Here is a 19,736-nt window from a genome sequence, read left to right on the forward strand (position 1 = left end):
CATAAAAGGACGTGAAGTTACCAGAATTGAAGCCAAGAGTTTCAACATTTCGTGTGAAGCATCTATTGGAGGAAAACATAAGGATTCAATCCTTCCAACATCAAGAAGGTCTTCAATGAGAAACTACTTCGATTTGAGGACAAATCGCCTAAAAGAAGGGGAGGATGATACGATCCAAACTAGCTCAAATTTTCTCCATGACTTAATCACACCATGGATGTTTTTCATTGCTAATTCTAAGGGAGTTCTTCCTTACCCTATCTTATATTTATATCATTTATGCATTATATTCTATCATAAGCATGCATTCACATATTAGTGTAAATTATCATATTATTATTTTCATCCTATGCTTAGTTGATCATGTCTTTCATATCATTCAAATATATGCTATGACTACATATCATTTCTTAGGATATTATTATTACATGTTTCCATTTATCATTTATTATAAATACCATGTTAAATGATATTCATGCATATAACATTCATCCACAATGTTATTTCAAGCATGATAAGTATGCTATATTAGTCTTGCATTCATTTAAGCATGATTATCACATATACATCAAGGCAGCATAATTATCATTCATTTTATCAGCTCCTATGCATTCATTTTAGCACTTAGGCTTTATTCATTAGTTCATACATATTATAAGATGATATATTTAGCTCATGACCTTCAATCATAGCTCACATTACCATATTCATGCATGGAAGCAAGGTATTTAGCTCATATCAGCTTAATGCATGGACTTACCTTGCTTTCTTGCATATGTAGGTACATTGGATCATGGCACACATTGGGGTAGCTTGGTGGATTATTTGGACATCAAATGCAGCTCACAAGGAACATGGCAGCTCATGGAACACTAAGGAAAGCTTAATTCAGCTGGAGGAGCTCAAGGCTAGCTAAACTCAGGTAGTTGGACTATTTAGAGCTGAGTTGTCAAAAATGATATCAATGGTAGCTGAATGTAGATGAACATGCTGTTATGGAGCTCACAAGGACTCGACTAGGAAGCTTGTTCACAAACAGCCCCATCCTTTCTAAGCTAGCTCCACATTCAAGCTAGCTAGTAGGAGACACATGCACGCCCAAGATGGAGCACATGACCAGCCATCATCCCATGCACAAGGCTACACCACAAGGCTCCCTAGATCACCCATGTGCATTCAAGTAGGCTGTCATGTGCATCATTCAAGCATGTGCACTCATGTGACATCAAATTGGCACCAAAACACTAAGGGATACTTCATATTCGGCCAAAGACTCTTTCCTCTTCATTTTGGCACCCAAATAACTTCCAAATGCATTCATATCATCCTTAGGGTTGAACCAACACATAACCATTCGGCCAAGAGCATGTATTTTCATTAAAGTTTTGTTTTTTCATTAAAATCATGTCATTTTAGGAAGGTACAAGGGCTGGCTGAACCAACATGTACCTATTCGGCCAAGTCCCTTCAAAAACTATAAATAGGCCATTATTTTTCATTTATAATCAGACCTTTTTATTAATATAAGTGAGATTATTCTCTTCCTTAAGTCTTGGTGACTTTTATCGACTTATCAAGTATTTTATACTTGTGGCGTCAACCCCTTTCTTTTCACCTTGATACTTCTGGTTCCTAGTTCATATAACTAGTGGGTCAAAGTACTTAATACCACCCCTTGAAGAGGTAATATAAAGTCTGGGTCTTTGCTCTCTATAGCATTGGTTCTTCTTTGAGTCTTCTTTAAGATACTATCCTCACAACCATCCCTTTATTTCATAAGCCATAACCATAGCCATATCAACCATCTTCCGCTTCCATCTCTTATTTTAAACAGCCCACCTATTCACCATACATCTACCACCCTTAACCCTCTCTTTTTGAGCCATTCACTTGTGCATGTTGTTTTGCTTCCTTCCTAGATCCACAATTAATTTGTTAAGGTACAAATGCCTTACAAAAAGCGGTAATTAGAGCTATTGGTTGAATAAAGCAACGTGCAACAACAACAAAAAGATGTGCAAAGTAAAGTGCAAAGTCAAAAAAAATAAAAATCAGAAAAGAAAGTAAAGCACTCAAAAGAAAGAAAAATCTAGCACTCAAAAGAAGAAAAAACAAAGAAAAGAGAGAAAAGAAGTTGAAGCACTCATCAACAATTATCATCACCAAGTAATTCAAGTAAGCCGTTTGATGTAAGGCATTTGTACCTTATCAAATTGATTGTGGATCTAGGAAGGAAGCAAAACAACCTGCACAAGTGAATGGCTAAAAAAGAGAGGGTTAAGGGTGGTAGACGTATGGTGATTAGGTGGCCTGTTTAAAATGAAATATTGAAGTGGAAGATGGTTGATATGGTTATGGTTATGGCTTATGAAACAAAGGGATGGTTGTGAGGATAGTATCTTAAAGAAGACTCAAAGAAGAATCAATGCTATAAAGAGAAAAGACTCAGACTTTATATTGCTTCTTCAAGGGGTGGCATTAAGGACTTTGACCCACTGGTTATAAGAACTAGGAACCAGAAGTATCAAGGGAAAATAAAGTGGTTGAAACCACAAGTATAAAATACTTAATAAGTCGATAAAAGTCACCGGGACTTAAGAAAGAGAATAATCTCACTTATATTAATCAAAAATGTCTGAATACAAATGATATATGCTTTCGTATTTATATGAAATGGATAGGCATGGACAAATGGTTACAAGGGGATTTGACCAGCCTTGTGCCTTTCATATAGAGACATAATTAATTACAAAATAGAGATGATGGTTCAGTTTAAATGGAGGGTGATAACCCTTGGCCGAATAGCTCTAGTGTCCCTTTATGTTGGCACCAAATTGGATGGGAGATCATGCTTGGCCGAATAGGGAGAGGGCTCTTCATCTTGGCACCTAAATGATACCACATGCAAGGCATATGGGGCTAGTCATATGGCACGCTCATGGGTGTTCTAGGGAGCCTTGTGGTGCAGCCTTGTGCATAGGATTATGGTTGGTCATGTGCTCCATCTTGGGCGTGCATGTGTCTCCTTCCAAGTTAGCTTGAGTGTGGAGCTAGCTTAGCAATCATGGCTGTTCGTGAGCAAGCTTCCTAGCCGAGTCCTTGTGAGCTCTATAACAATATGTTCAGCTACATTCAGCTACCTTTGACATCGATTTTGACAACTCAACTCCAAATAGTCCAACTAGCTGAGTTTAGCTAGCCTTAAGCTCCTCCAGCTGAATCGAGCTTTCCTTAATGTTCCATGAGTTGCCTTGTACTTTGTGAGTTATTTGTGAGCTGCATATGATGTCCAAATCATCCACCAAGTTACCTCATCGTGCATCACACTCCAATGTACCTATATGTGCAAGGAAACAAGGTAAGTACATGGCAATGAGCTGTTATGAGCTAAATACCTTGCTGCCATTTAATAATTGGTAATGTGAGCTATGATTGAAGGTCATGAGCTAAATATATCATCTCATAATACGTGTAAGATAATGCATGAAGCTTAAGAGCTAATATGAATGCATATGAACTAATAAAATGAATTATAATGATATTGCCTTGATGTATATAAGATAATCATGTTTAATATGATTATAAGACTATCCTAACATGCTTAAATATCAATGTGCATGATGTGTTCATGCTAAGTTATTCTTTAACTACATAACAAGAATTCTTATCATGAATTGTATTATAAAAGCATGTAGTACATAACTAATATATAGTAATTTCAATATAAAGGAGTTCAATAGTACTCCCTTTATTGATGAAAACGTGCTTGCATCACTTTCCATCACCATTCTCTATCACCATTCACACCTATATAATCACCATCCCATTACCATCTATTCACCATTAAATCATCCTTCATCATCAAAAAGGCATACGTCCATTCCACCATTGGAGGCCAAATCCATCATCACTTGAAGGATAAATATACAACACTTCCGCAACCCCTCTTGATAACATTTTTATCCATTTCCATTTTATTTTTTTTCTTTCATTTCTTTAATTATCAAATTACTTAATCATTTATTCTTCTTTTGTGCAGATTACTTTCAATTCAAAGTGTAGTATTTGGTTCCTCTCGTAAATCAGGAAACAACAAGGCAACCATCTTCTCCATCATTGAAGAAGCTTGGATAGCATTACATTACACTATCTATATGGAGATAGGAACCACAAGTATCAAAGGGAAGGGGTTAACGCCACAAGTATTAAAATACTTGATAAGTCGATAAAAGTCACAAGTACTTAAGCAAAGAGAATAATCTCACTTTAATTAATCGAAAAGGTCTAATTACAAATAAAATATGATGGCCTATTTATAGGTTTTGGTGGGGCATGGCCGATTAGATACATGGTGGTTCGGCTAGCCCTTGTGTCTCCCTATATAGTCATAATTTAAATACTAAAAGAGATGATGGTTCAGTCCTAAATGAAGGGTAATAACCCTTGGCCAAATAGCTCTTGTATCATTTCAAGTTGGCGCCAAATGGGAGAGGAAATGATGCTTGGCCGAGTGATTACATGGTGGTTGGTCATATGGCACGCACATGGGTGTTCTAGGGAGCCTTGTGGTACAGCCTTGTGCATATGATGAAAACTGGTCATGTGCATCATCTTGGGCGTCCATGTGTATTCCTGCAAGCTTACTTGAGTGTGTAGCTAGCTAGCAAGCAAGGGGCTGGTTGTGAATGAGCATCCTAGCCGAGACCTTACAAGCTTCATAACAACACATTCAGCTAAACTTGATGTCACTTTTAGCAACTTGGTTTGAAATAGTCCAACTAGCTGAGATTAGCTAGCCTTGAGCTCCTCCAGCTGAGTTGAGCTTTTCTTAGTGTTCCACGAGCTGCCATGTACTTTGTGAGCTGTTTGTGAGCTGCATATGACACCAAGCTACCCCAACGTGTGTCATGCTCCAATGTACCTACATGTGCAAAGGAACAAGGTAAGTCCATGGCATTGAGCTGATATGAGCTAAATACCTTACTTCCATGCATGATTATGGTAATGTGAGCTATGATTGAATGTCATTAGCTAAATATATTACCATATAATATGTGTGAGATATTGTTTAAAGCCTAAGAGCTAAAAAGAATGCATATGAACTAATAACATAAATGATAAGTATGTTGCCATTAATAAATGTGATGGATCATGCTTAATATGATTGCAAGATTATTCTAACATGCTTAACATATCTAAATAACAATGTGCATCTATTGTGAAGATGTGTTCATGTTAAGTTATTTATTAATTACATAACTAGTAACCTTAACATGAGATATATCATAATAGCATATATCATTAAACTAGTATAAAGTAAATATAACATAAAAATGTTCAAGAGTACTCCCTTTGTAGGTGGAAAGGTTCTTGCATCATCCCCCCTTCTTTAGGGCGATTTGTCCTCAAATTGAAACCTTTGAGTTGTTTAACATCCTGTGCTTGCATAGCTTCATGTTTCTTTGCTAAAAGAAAGCATTCATTGAATGAATGTGTTCTTCTAATAGATACCCTTTCACAAGATCTCCTTTTAGGCCTTTCTTTGGAATATAATTTTCCAACGTGTACTTTTTGGGAATGATCTTCTTCTAGGGAAATCCCTTTTGGAAGTGACCTTTCATGTGGTTGGTCCTGAAAAGTGAGGAGAGATGAGGTTTCAAATGAAGGGTTACTTACCTTTTGAATATTAAGTCCCTTGGTGAAGAGTTGTGACTTTGAATCCCAACCATCAACATTTTTCATATGAGACCCTTCATTTTCCAGCAATGAACCATCATGTTTCTTCATGAAGAAGTTTGGTTTCATGTTTTGTCTTTCATCATTCTTCATTGGTGGTTTATCTTTGCGCCATGCTTGTACACTTTTTCTCATATGCAATTGATCTTGTTGTACTTCTTTAGGCGTTAAAGGCACCAAGGTTACCTTGCATCCTTCATGTTTAAAAGTGTTTTGGTTGTGATATCAATCATGAATGGCCCTTTTGTCGTACTTCCATGGTCTACCAAGTAAAATTTGGTTAGCATGCATAGGGACAATGTCACAAAGCACCTCCTCCTTGTACCTACCAACTGAAAAAGGAATTAGAACCTGTTTGGTAACATTTAACTCATCTCCTTCATTGAACCATTGGAGTTTATATGGAGCGGGATGCTTTGATGTTGGCAAACCCAATTTTTCAACCATAAGAGTTGTGGATATGTTTGTGCAACTCCCTCCATCTATAATCATTGTGCAAACTTTGTCCTTGACATAGCACCTGGTATGGAAAATGTTGTTTCTTTGTAAATCCTCTTGAGATGTTTGTGATTGTAGGCACCTTTTAAAACAAGCATTTCTCCATGTTCTGCATTCTCTTCTGATTCTTCGTCTTGGAGTTGATGTAGGCTAATCTACACGCTTTGATGGAAGAGGGTATATAATAGCCTTATTGTGTCCCGATCTAGGATTGACAAGTACTGATGTCCTTGAATTATAAGCTTGGCTGCAACAAAGATAAGAAAGAAATAAGATTAATGATGGAAGAATAAATGGAATAATAAGATAAGAAATGAATTAAAAATAAAGATGGAATAGAGATGGCTGGGAAATTGATGGTCTTGATGGATGATGTTGATGGTGTTGATGATGAAATGGAGATGGTGGTGTTGTTGTATCTCAAGCACGTCAAAGAGGAAACAATGCTAAGAAGCACAATCCCATTCTTCATAAACTTGCTTGAGGGGTGGTAGAAGTGTCTTCAACCCATTAGATATCAATCTAGGAATTTTGGAATCAGAATGGAAGGTATGACACCACAAGTATATGAATTATAATTGCTTAATCGACAAAGTTCACAGAGAACTTTGAAGAGAAATTAACTCAGAAGAGTAATTTTAATATATGAGATGAGATAAGTACAAATGATGGCAAGCCTCTATATTTATATGAAATGAGAGGGCTTGGCCGAATGGTTACATAGGTATTCAGTTGGTACATGACTCTAGATGGAAGCACATAATGCTTGAGAAGAATGGATGGGTCCTTTGGCTTGGTGTTGGTTCGGCTAAGGATGGGGAGACATCTTTCTTGGCCAAATGTGCATGCTTGTTCATCTTGGCCCCATTTTTCTCTCCTTGGCCGAATAGTGATGTGTCTTCTCATGTCTGGCGCCAAAGGCTCTTACGTGCATGGCATGTGTTGTAGCCAAATAGGCATGGAGCTCTATCTTATGTCCCTTGGTGATTCAAGCCTCCAATGGTTGCAATCTCTTCACCAACGTGCTCCTAGATGAAAATGCATATTCATAGGCAGCATCATTCATGAAAGGTTACAATGTTTGAAAAAGGTAACCCTTCATGTTTGAGCTACTTCAGGTGTGAATGAGCTAGAGGTGATGTGGCCTTAGTTGACTTGTAGCATGGTGGTCGTTAGGACAACTCCTTATGAAAAGTTACCTCTTGAGGTGGCAATTATTCGCAAAAAGGTAAGATTTCATAAATTTTGACTTAGAACATATTTGAAGTGTCCTAAGTTGTGATGATGATGGTGCAACTCCCCAGCTGAAATTAGGTCATCTTGTAGCTCAAATCTTCAGCACAATCCAGCTATGAGCTCACGGCCTCTGATACGATCCAAACTAGCTCCAACTTTCTCCATGAATTGATCACACCATAAATGTTTTTCAAAGCTGTTTCTAAGGGAGTTCTTTCTTACCCTATCTTATATTATATCATTCATACATTCTATTCTACGATAAGCATGCATTCACCTGTTAGTATAAATTATCATAATAATTCCATCCTATGCTTAGTTGATAATGTCCTTCATATCATTCAAATATATGCTATGATTACATATAATTTCTTAGGATATTATTATTACATGTTTCCATTTATCATTTATTATGAATACCATGTTAAATGATATTCATGCATACAACATATATCCACATCTTTATATTATTTGGTGCACAATGTTATTTCAAGCATGTTAAGTATGCAATATTAGTCTTGCATTCATTTAAGCATGATTCAATTCATTCATGAAATGGAAGCATGCTTAATCATTCATTTATTAGCTCATTTACATTTATTTCTGCTCCTAAATCTTATACATTAGCTTACATATTTTATATCATTATGTACTTAGCTCACGACATGCATTCATAGCTCACAAGATGATACTGTTCAACCTTGCCTCACTTGGGTGGATGGTGAAGTCAAGGTTGTACCTTTGATTGTTTCGATCTAGGAAAGCAACAAGGATCCTGCACAAACAAGAAAGCTCAAAAAATGGTTAAATGGGAGTAATGAAATGGAAAGATAAATATGGCAGTGAAATATATATAAGTTGGTGATATGTTTAAAGGAAATGATGAAGTATGGTAATGGAAGTAGAATGAAGGAGACGGAGATGAATATGAAAAGTAGTATCTCAAAGAAGACTCAAAGAAGAACCAATGTTAAAGAACAAAGACCCTGGCTTTATATTGCTTCTTCAAGGGGTGGTAAACAAGGACTTTGACCCACTATCTATAAAGAGATAGAAACCAGAAGTATCAGGGTGACATAGATAGGGGTGACGCCACAAGCATAAGCTTGATAAGTCGATAAAGTTCACTTAAGAACTAAAGAGCGAAACTCTCACAAATATTTGATTAAACAAAGTGAATTCCTTTTACAAATGAAATGGAAATCTATTTATAGGCCTAAGAGATGTCTAGGATGCACATACAAGATTTAATGATTGAACATTCATAGATGAATGTTCATCCTTAAGTAGATACAATGCATGGCTTAGGTGAATGAATTTTGATGAATGGATGATCATCTTTTAATGGAATACATCCTTTGGCCGAATGCATCCCACCTTGTGTGAACTTGTTGATTTGTCTTCTATGGATGAATGTTCATGTATGTATCTTGGCTGAAATTCTTCTCCCTTGTGTGAACACTTCTTGCATGAATATGCATGAATGGATGAATTTAAAAACATTTAAAAGAATCCTTGCACCTCCTTACCAATGTTCTGATTCATTTTAATATTCTTTTAGCATCCATGCATGTCTTTATTAATTCCTCCCATGCATAAGTCCTTTGAAGGAGATGAATGGTTGCAAATCGCGTATTAATTTCCATCATGCACTGTCTTCAGTAATATGAGCATATCTCAAACTCCCAATATCGGATTGATGTGATTCAAAATGCGTTGGAAAGCTACGAGGTAGGGGATTAAATGTTGAGAGACTTTATCACCCAAAGATATTTGGAACATGTTCAAAAATGTAGATCAATCTGACTGACGTGAACTGTCCAACCAACTCTTCAATTGCCTTTAGTCTTCTTAGCATCCAATGAACCTAGACTAAGTATGTAAACAAATAATTAGATAGGAATTGAGCTATGATGATTATGAATGCATACTTCCACCTATGATAATAATGAAAATGAGCTAACTATGAATGCATATGCATTGAATGAGTTATATAAAGATGTGATTTAATAAGTCATGCATGAATATCATATATTATACATATAAATGACAGCATATGATATTCAAGCAAAAATTTAGAATAAGATAAACATATTCACGTGACATGTAATGTATATATGAGTAAATAAATAATAAAATAAGGTAATTGGCTTGATCGCATCACAAGATCACAATCCTACATGGTAGCAAGGTAATTAGCTCATACAAGTTCAATGCAATTGATTACCTTGTTTTCTTTGCACATGTAGGTACATTGAAGCATGGAACACATTGGGATATCTTGGTGGATTATTTGTACATCATATGCAGCTCACAAACAGCTCACAAAGTACATGGCAGCTCATGGAACACTAAGGAAAGCTCAATTTAGCTGGAGGAGCTTAAGGCTAGCTAAACTCAGCTAGTTAGACTATTTGGAGCTGAGTTACCAAAAGTGATATCAATGGTAGCTGAATGTGGTTGAACATGTTGTTATGGATCTTACAAGGACTCGTCTAGGAAGCTTATTCACAAACAGCCCCCATGCTTGCTAGCTAGCTCCACACTCAAGCTAACTTGGAGGAGACACATGCACGCCCAAGATGGAGCACATGACCAGCCATCATCCCATGCACAAGGCTACACCACAAGTCCCCCTGGAACACCCATGTGCATGCCATATGACCAGCCCCCATGTGCCGTGCATGTGGTATCATTTAGGCGCAAAGATGAAGAGCCCTCTCCCTATTCAACCAATCATCATTTCTTCTCCTTTTCGGTGCCAACTTTAAGGGACACAAAAGCTATTCGGCCAGGGGTTATTACCCTCCATTTAAACTGAACCATCATCTTTATTTGTAATTAAATTATGACTTTATAGGAAGACACAAGGGCTGGCCGAACCCACTACCCTCTATTTCCTATAAATAGAGCATTATATTTCATTTGTAATTATACATTTTTATTAAGATAAGGGAGATTATTCTCTTTCTTAAGTCCTGGTGACTTTTATAGACTTATCAAGTATTTTTATACTTGTGGCGTCAATCCCCTTCCCCTTGATACTTATGGTTCCTAGTTCTTATAACTAATGGGTCAAAGTCCTTTATACCACCCCTTAAAGAAGAAATATAAAGTCTGGGTCTTTACTCTCTATAGCATTGGTTCTTCTTTGAGTATTCTTTAAGATACTACCTCACAACCACCCCTTTATTTCATCAACCATAAACAATAGTCATATCAACCATCTTCCACTTCCATCACTCATTATTTAAATAGCCTACCTATTTACCCATACGTTTACCAACCTTAACCATCTGTTTTGAGCCATTCACTTATTCAGGTTGTTTTGCTTCCTTCCTAGATCTATAATCAATCGACAAGATACAAGTGCCTTACATCAAGCGATAATCAAGCTTTGGTGAAAGAAGCAACGTGCAACAACAACAACAACAAAAAATACCAAAAAGAAGTGCAAGTAAAGAAAATCAAAAATCTGCAAAGAAAAGTCAAGCACTCCAAAAGAAGAAAAGTCAAGCACTCAAAAAGAAGAAGAAAAAGAAAAGAAAGAAAGAAAAGTTGAAAGCACACAACAACAATTCTCATCACCAAGCCATTCAAGTAAGCCTTTAAATTGATTGTGGTGATAGAAGGTTGTGAAGTGACTTTGTGTAAGTAACCCCTTTTGTTCTCTTTTTTCTATTTCTAAGCCACCCTTACATTATATTTTATTTTTCCAGTCCTAATAACCCTTACGTAGCCGATGCCAAACAAGTAAAATCTACTTGATACGATTTGAGTAAAGTCCTCTAGAACTTGGTATAAATAGAAGCGAGAGGAAAAAGGCTTGAGCGTGTGTGAGATCAAAAGAGGACAAGTAAAATCCATTAAAGTCCTAAAGTGCAAACATGAGCGGATTGAGTGACATTCAAGTTTTTCTTGGAGTGGCTTGTGAGGCTTTGTGAGAGTATATTTTGGTAAGGTCCTACACACATTTCGTTTTTCCTCATTTGCTAACATGTCTCTTCCATCCAACATCTTTTTAGTCAAAAAGACTTTGAACATTCAAAGTTAAGAAGATGAACAAAGAGAGAATATCTTCCATACAAAATATCATGTGGGAGATAAGGTTTTTGTGGTGATCATTGATAGAGGAAGTTGTACAAACGTGGCAAGTACTCACATGGTGGAAAGGTTGGGTCTAAAGATGTCCAAGTATCCTCATCGTTACAAACATCAATGGCTTAATGATGTGGGTGAAGCCAAGGTAACCAAACAACTTATTGTCCCTTTCTCAATTAGAAGGTACAATGAAGAAGTCATTTGTGACGTGGTGCCCATGAGTGCAAGCCACCTTATATTAGGACATCCTTGGCAGTTTGACAAGAAGGCTACTCATGATGGATTTTCCAATAAGTATTCCTTCCAATATCAAGGAAAAAAAATCATATTGATGCCTATGCTTCCAAGTCAAGTCCATGAATGCAAGGTTACCCTCAAATCTCGTATAGAGGAATGAGAGAAAGGTAAAGCCTTGAAGAAAGTTGAAAGAGAAGTTTTGCATGAAAAAGAGTGGAGAGAGTTGAAAATGAGAAAAATGAAAAGATTGAATCTGGGAGCAAAGAGGAAAAGGAAAATGGTGGTGAATAACATATTTTATCTAATCCTACTCCTATTCTTTCTTTTGTTGTGCAGGACAATCCAATAAACATGTTACTTCAAGTTGAAGATTCAAGAAACATGTCTTTTGAAGAATCAATAGACGTGACTTTTGGTTATCCACAAGACATGTCCTTTGACATTTCAAAGGATGTACCTCTTGAAATTCAAAAGAATGTGCCAATTGAAATCCAAGAGTTGAGATAATTCAGGCTCCAAGTACATTGCATATATTGAAGGGAATTCAGCAACCAATGGATTTTTCCATCATTAAGCAACCAACGCCCATTAAACATCCACCCTGGTTTGCTATTTCCATTCAAGTTATTAATAGTTTTTCATTTACTAACTTTGATTTATTTTGCAGCAACTTGTTTCATCCTTATGGTGAAGAAATAATACCAACCTTCAAGGCAATAATTTGGAGAGGTACAATGGTGAAAGGATATGATGATTTAAATCAACCCCAAAGAGTCATTCAAAGAACACTTATCTTTCCCAAGCGACGTGATGACTCCAACCAAGAGACAAACCTTTTCACCAACAAGCATGGTGAATTAAAAGGAGGAAATGAAGATATAGAGGTCTTTTTCAAGCATTGTGATGATTAAAAGAATAAAGAAAAACGATCAAGTTGGTTCATGAAGGGATATGTCTCTACTGTTCGAAAGACATGTAATGGTTCCCAAACAATGTGTCCTCCAATTAAAGGACGTGAAGTTACCAGATTTGAAGCCAAGAGCTTGAACATTTCGAGTGAATCATCTATTGGAGGAAAACATAAGGATTCAATCCTTTCTACATCTAAAAAGTCTTCAATGAGAAAGTACTCTGATTTGAGGGCAAATCGCCTAAAAGAAGGGTAGGATGATATGATCCAAACTAGCTCCAACTTTCTACATGACTTGATCACACCATGGATGTTATTCAAAGTTGTTTCTAAGGGAGTTCTTCCTTACCCTATCTTATATTATATCTTTCATACATTCTATTCTATTATAAGCATGCATTCACCTAGTAGTATAAATTATCATAATAATTTCATCCTATGCTTAGTTGATCATGTCCTTTATATCATTCAAATATATGCTATGATTACATATCATTTCTTAGGATATTATTATTACATGTTTCCATTTATCTTTTATTATGAATACTATGCTAAATGATATTCATGCATACAACATATATCCACATCTTTATATTATTTGGTACACAATTATATTTCAAGCATGTTAAGTATGTTATATTAGTCTTGCATTCATTTAAGCATGATTCAATTCATTCATGAAATGGCAACATGCTTAATCATTCATTTGCTAGCTCATTTACATTCATTTTAGCTCCTAAGTCTTATACATTAGCTTACATATGTTATATCATTATGTACTTAGCTCACGACATGTATTCATAGCTCACAAGATCACAATCTTGCACGAAAGCAAGGTAATTAGCTCATACAAGTTAAATGCCATTGAATTACCTTGTTTTCTTTACACATGTAGGTACATTGAAGCATGGCACACATTGGGATATCTTGGTAGATTATTTACACATCATATGCAACTCATAAACAACTCACAAAGTACATGGTAGCTCATGGAACACTAAGGAAAGCTCAATTCAGCTGGAGGAGCTCAAGGCTAGCTAAACTCAGCTAGTTGGAAAATTTGAAGATGAGTTGCCAAAAGTGATATCAATGGTAGCTGAATGTAGCTAAACAAGCTGTTATGGAGCTTACAAGGACTCGGCTAGGAAGCTTATTCACAAACAGCCCCCATGCTTGCTAGCTTGCTTCACACTCAAGCTAGCTTGGAGGAGACACATGCACGCCCAAGATAGAGCACATGACTAGCCATCATCCCATGCATAAGGCTGCACCACAAGTGATGTGAGGCTTCTGATGCCACTTGATGCAATACACTTATACCTCTTCAATTGATTGTGGATCTAGGAAGGAAGCAAAATAACCTGCACAATTGAATGGCTCAACAAGAGATGGTTTAATGTGGTAAACGTATAGGTGAATAGGTGGGCTGTTTAAAATGAGAGATGAAAGTAAAGATGGTTGCTAAGGCTATGGTTATGGCTTATGAAATAAAGGGATGGCAGTGAGGATAGTATCTTGAAGAAGTCTCAAAGAAGAACCAATGCTATAGAGAGCAAAGACCCAGACTTTATATTGCTTCTTCAAGGGGTGGTATTAAGTACTTTGACCTACTAGTTATATGAACTAGGAACCAGAAGTATCAAGGTGAAAAAGAAAGGGGTTGACGCCACAAGTATAAAATACTTGATAATTCGATAAAAGTCACCAGGACTTAAGGAAAAGAATAATCTCACTTATATTAATCAAAAAGTTTGAGTACAATTGAGATATGATTTCCTATTTATAGTAAATGGAGGGGCATGGCCGAATAGAGACATAATGGTTCGGCCAGCCCATATATCTCCCTATAAAGACATAATTTAAATGCTAAAAGAGATGATGGTTCGGCCCTTGATGGAGGGAAATGATCCTTGGCCGAATAACCCTTGTATCCCTTCAAATTGGTGCCAAATGGGAGAGGAGATGATGCTTAGACGAATGGTTAAATGTCTCTTCATCTTGGCGCCTAAATGAGATCATATGCACGGCACATAGAGGCTGGTCATATGGCACGCACATGGGTGTTTTAGGGAGCCTTGTGGTGTAGCCTTGTGCATGGGATGATGGCTGGTCATATGTTCCCTATTGGGCATGCACATGTCTCCTCTAAGATAGCTTGAGTTGTGGAGCTAGTTAACAAGTATGGGTTGTTTTATGAATAATCTTCTTAGCCGAGTCTTTGTGAGCTCCATAACAATATGTTCAGCTACATTCAGCTACCATTGATATCACTTTTGGCAACTCAGCTCCAAATAGTCCAACTAGCTAAGTTTAGCTAGCCTTGAGCTTTCCTTAGTGTTCCATGAGCTGCCATGTACTTTGTAAGCTGTTTGTGAGCTGCATATGATGTCCAAATCATCCACCAAGCTACCTCAACGTTCATCACACTCCACTGTACCTATATGTGCATGGAAATAAGGTAAGTCCGTGATATTGAGCTAAGACGAGCTAAATACCTTGCTGCCATGTTTGATATATAATAATGTGAGCTAATTTTGAAGGCCATGAGCTAATTATATCATCTCATAATATGTGTGAACTAATGTATAAATCTTAAGAGTTAATATGAATGCATATGAACTAATGAAATGTATAATTAGTATGATGCCTTAATGTATATGTGATAATCATGCTTAATATGATTATAAGATTATTCTAACATATTAAAATAATAATGTGCATGATGTGTCCATACTAATTTACATAACTAATATTCTTATCATAAATTGTATTATAATAGCATTTATTATAAAGCTAGTAATAAGTAAATTCAATATAAAGATGTTCAAAAGTACTCCCTTTGTATATGATAATGTGCTTGCATCAACAAGACTCCCTAGAACACCCATGTGTGTGCCATTTGACAATTCCCCATGTGCCTTGCATGTGGTATCATTTAGGTGCCAAGATGAAGAGCCCTCTCCCTATTCGACCAAGCATCATTTCCTCTCCTTTTTGGCGCCAACTTGAAGGAACACAAGAGCTATTAGACCAAGGGTTATTACCCTCCATTTAAACTGAACCATCATCTATATTTGTAATTAAATTATGACTTTATAGGAAGACACAAGGCTGGTCGAACCACCATATATCTATTGGCCATGCCCCTCCATTTCATATAAGTAGGCCATTATATTTCATTTGTAATTAGTCCTTTTTGATTAATATAAGTGAGATTATTCTCTTTCTTAAGTCCTAGGGACTTTTATCGATTTATCAAGTATTTTTATACTTATGGTGTCAATCCCCTTCCCCTTGATACTTCTGGTTCCTAGTTCTTATAACTAGTGGGTCAAATTCCTTTATACCACCCCTTAAAGAAGCAATATAAAGTATGGGACTTTGCTCTCTATAGCATTGGTTCTTCATTGAGTCTTCTTTAAGATACTACCTCACAACCATCCCTTTGTTTCATCAACCATAAACCATAGCTATATAAACCATCTTTCGCTTCCATCACTCATTATTTAAATAGCCTACATATTCACCCATACGTTTACCACCATTAACCATCTGTTTTGAGCCATTCACTTATGTAGGTTGTTTTGCTTCATTCCTAGATCCACAATCAATCGACAAGGTACAAGTGCCTTACATCAAGCGACAATCAGAGCTTTGGTGAAAGAAGCAACGTGCAACAACAAATACCAAAAAGAAGTGCAAGTGAAAGAAAATCATAAATCAGCAAAGAAAAGTCAAGCACTCCAAAAGAAGAAAAGTCAAGCACTCAAAAAGAAGAAAAAAGAAAAGAATGAAAGAAAGTTGAAAGCACACAACAACAATTCTCATCCCCAAGCCATTCAAGTAAGCCTTTAATTGATTGTGGTGATAGAAGGTTGTGAAGTGACTTTGTGTAAGTAACCCCTTTTATTCTCTTCTTTCTATTTTATGCCACCCTTTCATTATATTTTGTTTTTCCATTCCTACTAACGCTTTTGTAGCTGACGCCCAACAAGTAAAATCTACTTGATACAGTTTTGAGTAAAGTCCTCTAAAACTTATGATAAAGAGAAGCGGGAGGAAAAAGGCTTAAGCGTGTGTGAGATTGGAAGAGGACAAGTAAAACCCATTAAAGTCCTAGAGTGCAAACACGAGCGGATTGAGTGACATTCAAGTTTTTCTTGGAGTGGCTCATGAGGCTTTGTGAGAGTATATTCTGGTAAGGTCCTATACACATTTTATTTTTCCTTATTTACTAACATGTCTCTCCCATCCAACATATTTGCAGTCAAAAGGACCTTGAACATTAAAAGTCAAGAAGATGAACAAAGAGAGAATATCTTCCATACAAGATGTCACGTAGAAGATAAGGTTTGTGTGGTGATCATTGATGGAGAATGTACAAACGTAGCAAGTTCTCACATGATGGAAAGTTGGGTCTAAAGACATCCAAGCATCCTCATCCTTACAAACTTCAGTGGCTTAATGATGTGGGGGAAGCCAAGGTAACCAAACAAGTTATTGTCCCTTTCTCAATTAGAAGTACAATGATGAAATCCTTTGTGACATGGTGCCCATGAGTGCAAGCCACCTTATATTAGGATGTCCTTGGCAGTTTGACAAGAGGGCTACTCATGATGGATTTTCGAATAAGTATTCCTTCCAACATCAAGGAAAGAAAATCATATTGGCGCCTATGCTTCCAAGTCAAGTCCATGAATGCCAGGTTACCCTCAAATCACGTATAGAGGAATAGAAAAAGCTAAAGCCATGAAGAAAGTTGAAAGAGAAGTTTTGCACAAGAAAAGAGTTGAGAGAGTTAAAAATGAGAAAAATGAAAAGATTGAATCTGGGAGCATAGAGGAAAAGGAAAATGGGGTGAATAACATATTTTATCTAATCCTACCCCTATTCTTTCTTTTGTTGTGCAGGACAATCCAATAAACATGTTACTTCAAGTTGAAGATTCAAGAAACATGGCTTTTGAAGAATCAATAGACGTGACTTTTGGTTATCCACAAGACATGACCTTTGACATTTCAAATGATGTACCTCTTGAAATTCAAAAGAATGTGCCAAATGAAGTCCCAAGAGTTGAGATCATTCAAGCTCCAAGTACATTGCATATATTGAAGGGAATGTAGCAACCAATGGATTTTTCCATCATTAAGCAACCAACGCCCATTAAACATCCACCCTGGTTTACTATCTCCATTCATGTTGTTAATAGTTTTTCATTTGCTAACTTTGATTTATTTTGCAGCAACTTGTTTCATCCTTATGTGAAGAAATCATACCAACCTTCAAGGAAGTCATTTGGAGAGGAACAATGGTGAAAGGACGTGATGATTTAAATCAGCCCCAAAGAGTTATTCAAAGAACACTTATCTTCACCAAGCGACGTGATGACTCCAACAAAGAGGCAAACCTTTTCTCCAACATGCATGGTGAATTAAAAGGAGGAAATGAAGATATAGAGGTCATTTTCAAGCATTGTGATGATTCAAAGAATAAAGAAAAAGGATCAAGTTGGTTCGTGAAGGGATATGTCTCTCCTGTTAAAATGACATGTGATGGTTCCCAAATAATGTGTCTCCCATTAAAGGATGTGAAGTTACCAGATTTGAAGCCAAGAGGTTGAACATTTTGAGTGAATTATCTATTGGAGGAAAACATAAAGATTCAATCCTTCCTACATCTAGAAAGTCTTCAATGAGAAACTACTTCAATTTGAGGACAAATCGCCTAAAAGAAGAGGATGATGATACGATCCAAACTAGCTCCAACTTTCTCCATGACTTGATCACACCATAGATGTTATACAAAGCTGTTTCTAAGGGAGTTCTTCCTTACCCTATCTTATATTATATCATTCATACATTTTATTCTATCATAAGCATGCATTCACCTGTTAGTATAAATTATCATAATAATTCCATCCTGTGCTTAGTTGATCATGTCCTTCATATCATTAAAATATATTCTATGATTACATATAATTTCATAGGATATTATTATTATATATTTCCATTTATCATTTATCATTTATTATTAATACCATGTTAAATGATATTCATGCATACAACATATATCCACATCTTTATATTATTTTGTGCACAATGATATTTCAAGCATGTTAAGTATGTTATATTAGTCTTGCATTCATTTAAGAATGATTCAATTCATTCATGAAATGGCAGCATGCTTAATCATTCATTTGTTAGCTCATTTACATTCATTTCTGCTCCTAAGTCTTACACATTAGCTTACATATGTTATATCATTATGTACTTAGCTCACGACATGATGTGATCATTTCTAACACCAACTTTCTTCATGACACACTCACATCATTGAAGATTCATCATGCTCAATATAAGGGAGTTATACCTTACTTTATATTATATTTACTCATTTATGCACTATATATTATTATGAGCATACATTTGCATCTTAAACTATGCTTGAATAATCATATGTTATCATTCACTTTCAACTATGTGATTTTCATGCATAACATATGTTTTCACATATTTACTTAGCTTTATATTATGTTTACATATGTTTTAGATTCATTTATTATGTTTGCATATCATTTAGATATCATGGCAGCATGTATTCATTCATTCATTAACTCATGTCATGTTATTCTAGCTAATGTTATGTTTACATTAGCTCACTAGCTTTAAATCCATGTTTCTTTAGCTCATTTGCAGGCATGCATCTATTTTCTAGCTCATATATGTTTTCTTAAAGCTCATGAACGTCCTATGCCTTTTATCTAGCTTATATACATGTTATCTTAGCTTCTAGATAATCATTCACATCTTATATCACTCAAACACCTCACGACAGCATGCATTTTACCTTAAATGAGCTCACACAATGCTTACTTGGTTTTTTTGTTAATTTCTATAGGTGGAACACAAAGCAAGGCATATTATGGTAGCTTGGTTAGCTAAAAGGATAAGCATAGCAGCTCACACTAGCTCGTGAACGTTATGGCAGCTCATTTCATCACTTAAAGAGCTTTAACTTA

The sequence above is a fragment of the Hibiscus syriacus genome, unplaced genomic scaffold (genome assembly GCF_006381635.1).
Source record: "Hibiscus syriacus cultivar Baekdansim isolate YM2019G1 unplaced genomic scaffold, ASM638163v2 tig00111000_pilon, whole genome shotgun sequence".
Classification (NCBI taxonomy): Eukaryota; Viridiplantae; Streptophyta; class Magnoliopsida; order Malvales; family Malvaceae; genus Hibiscus; species Hibiscus syriacus.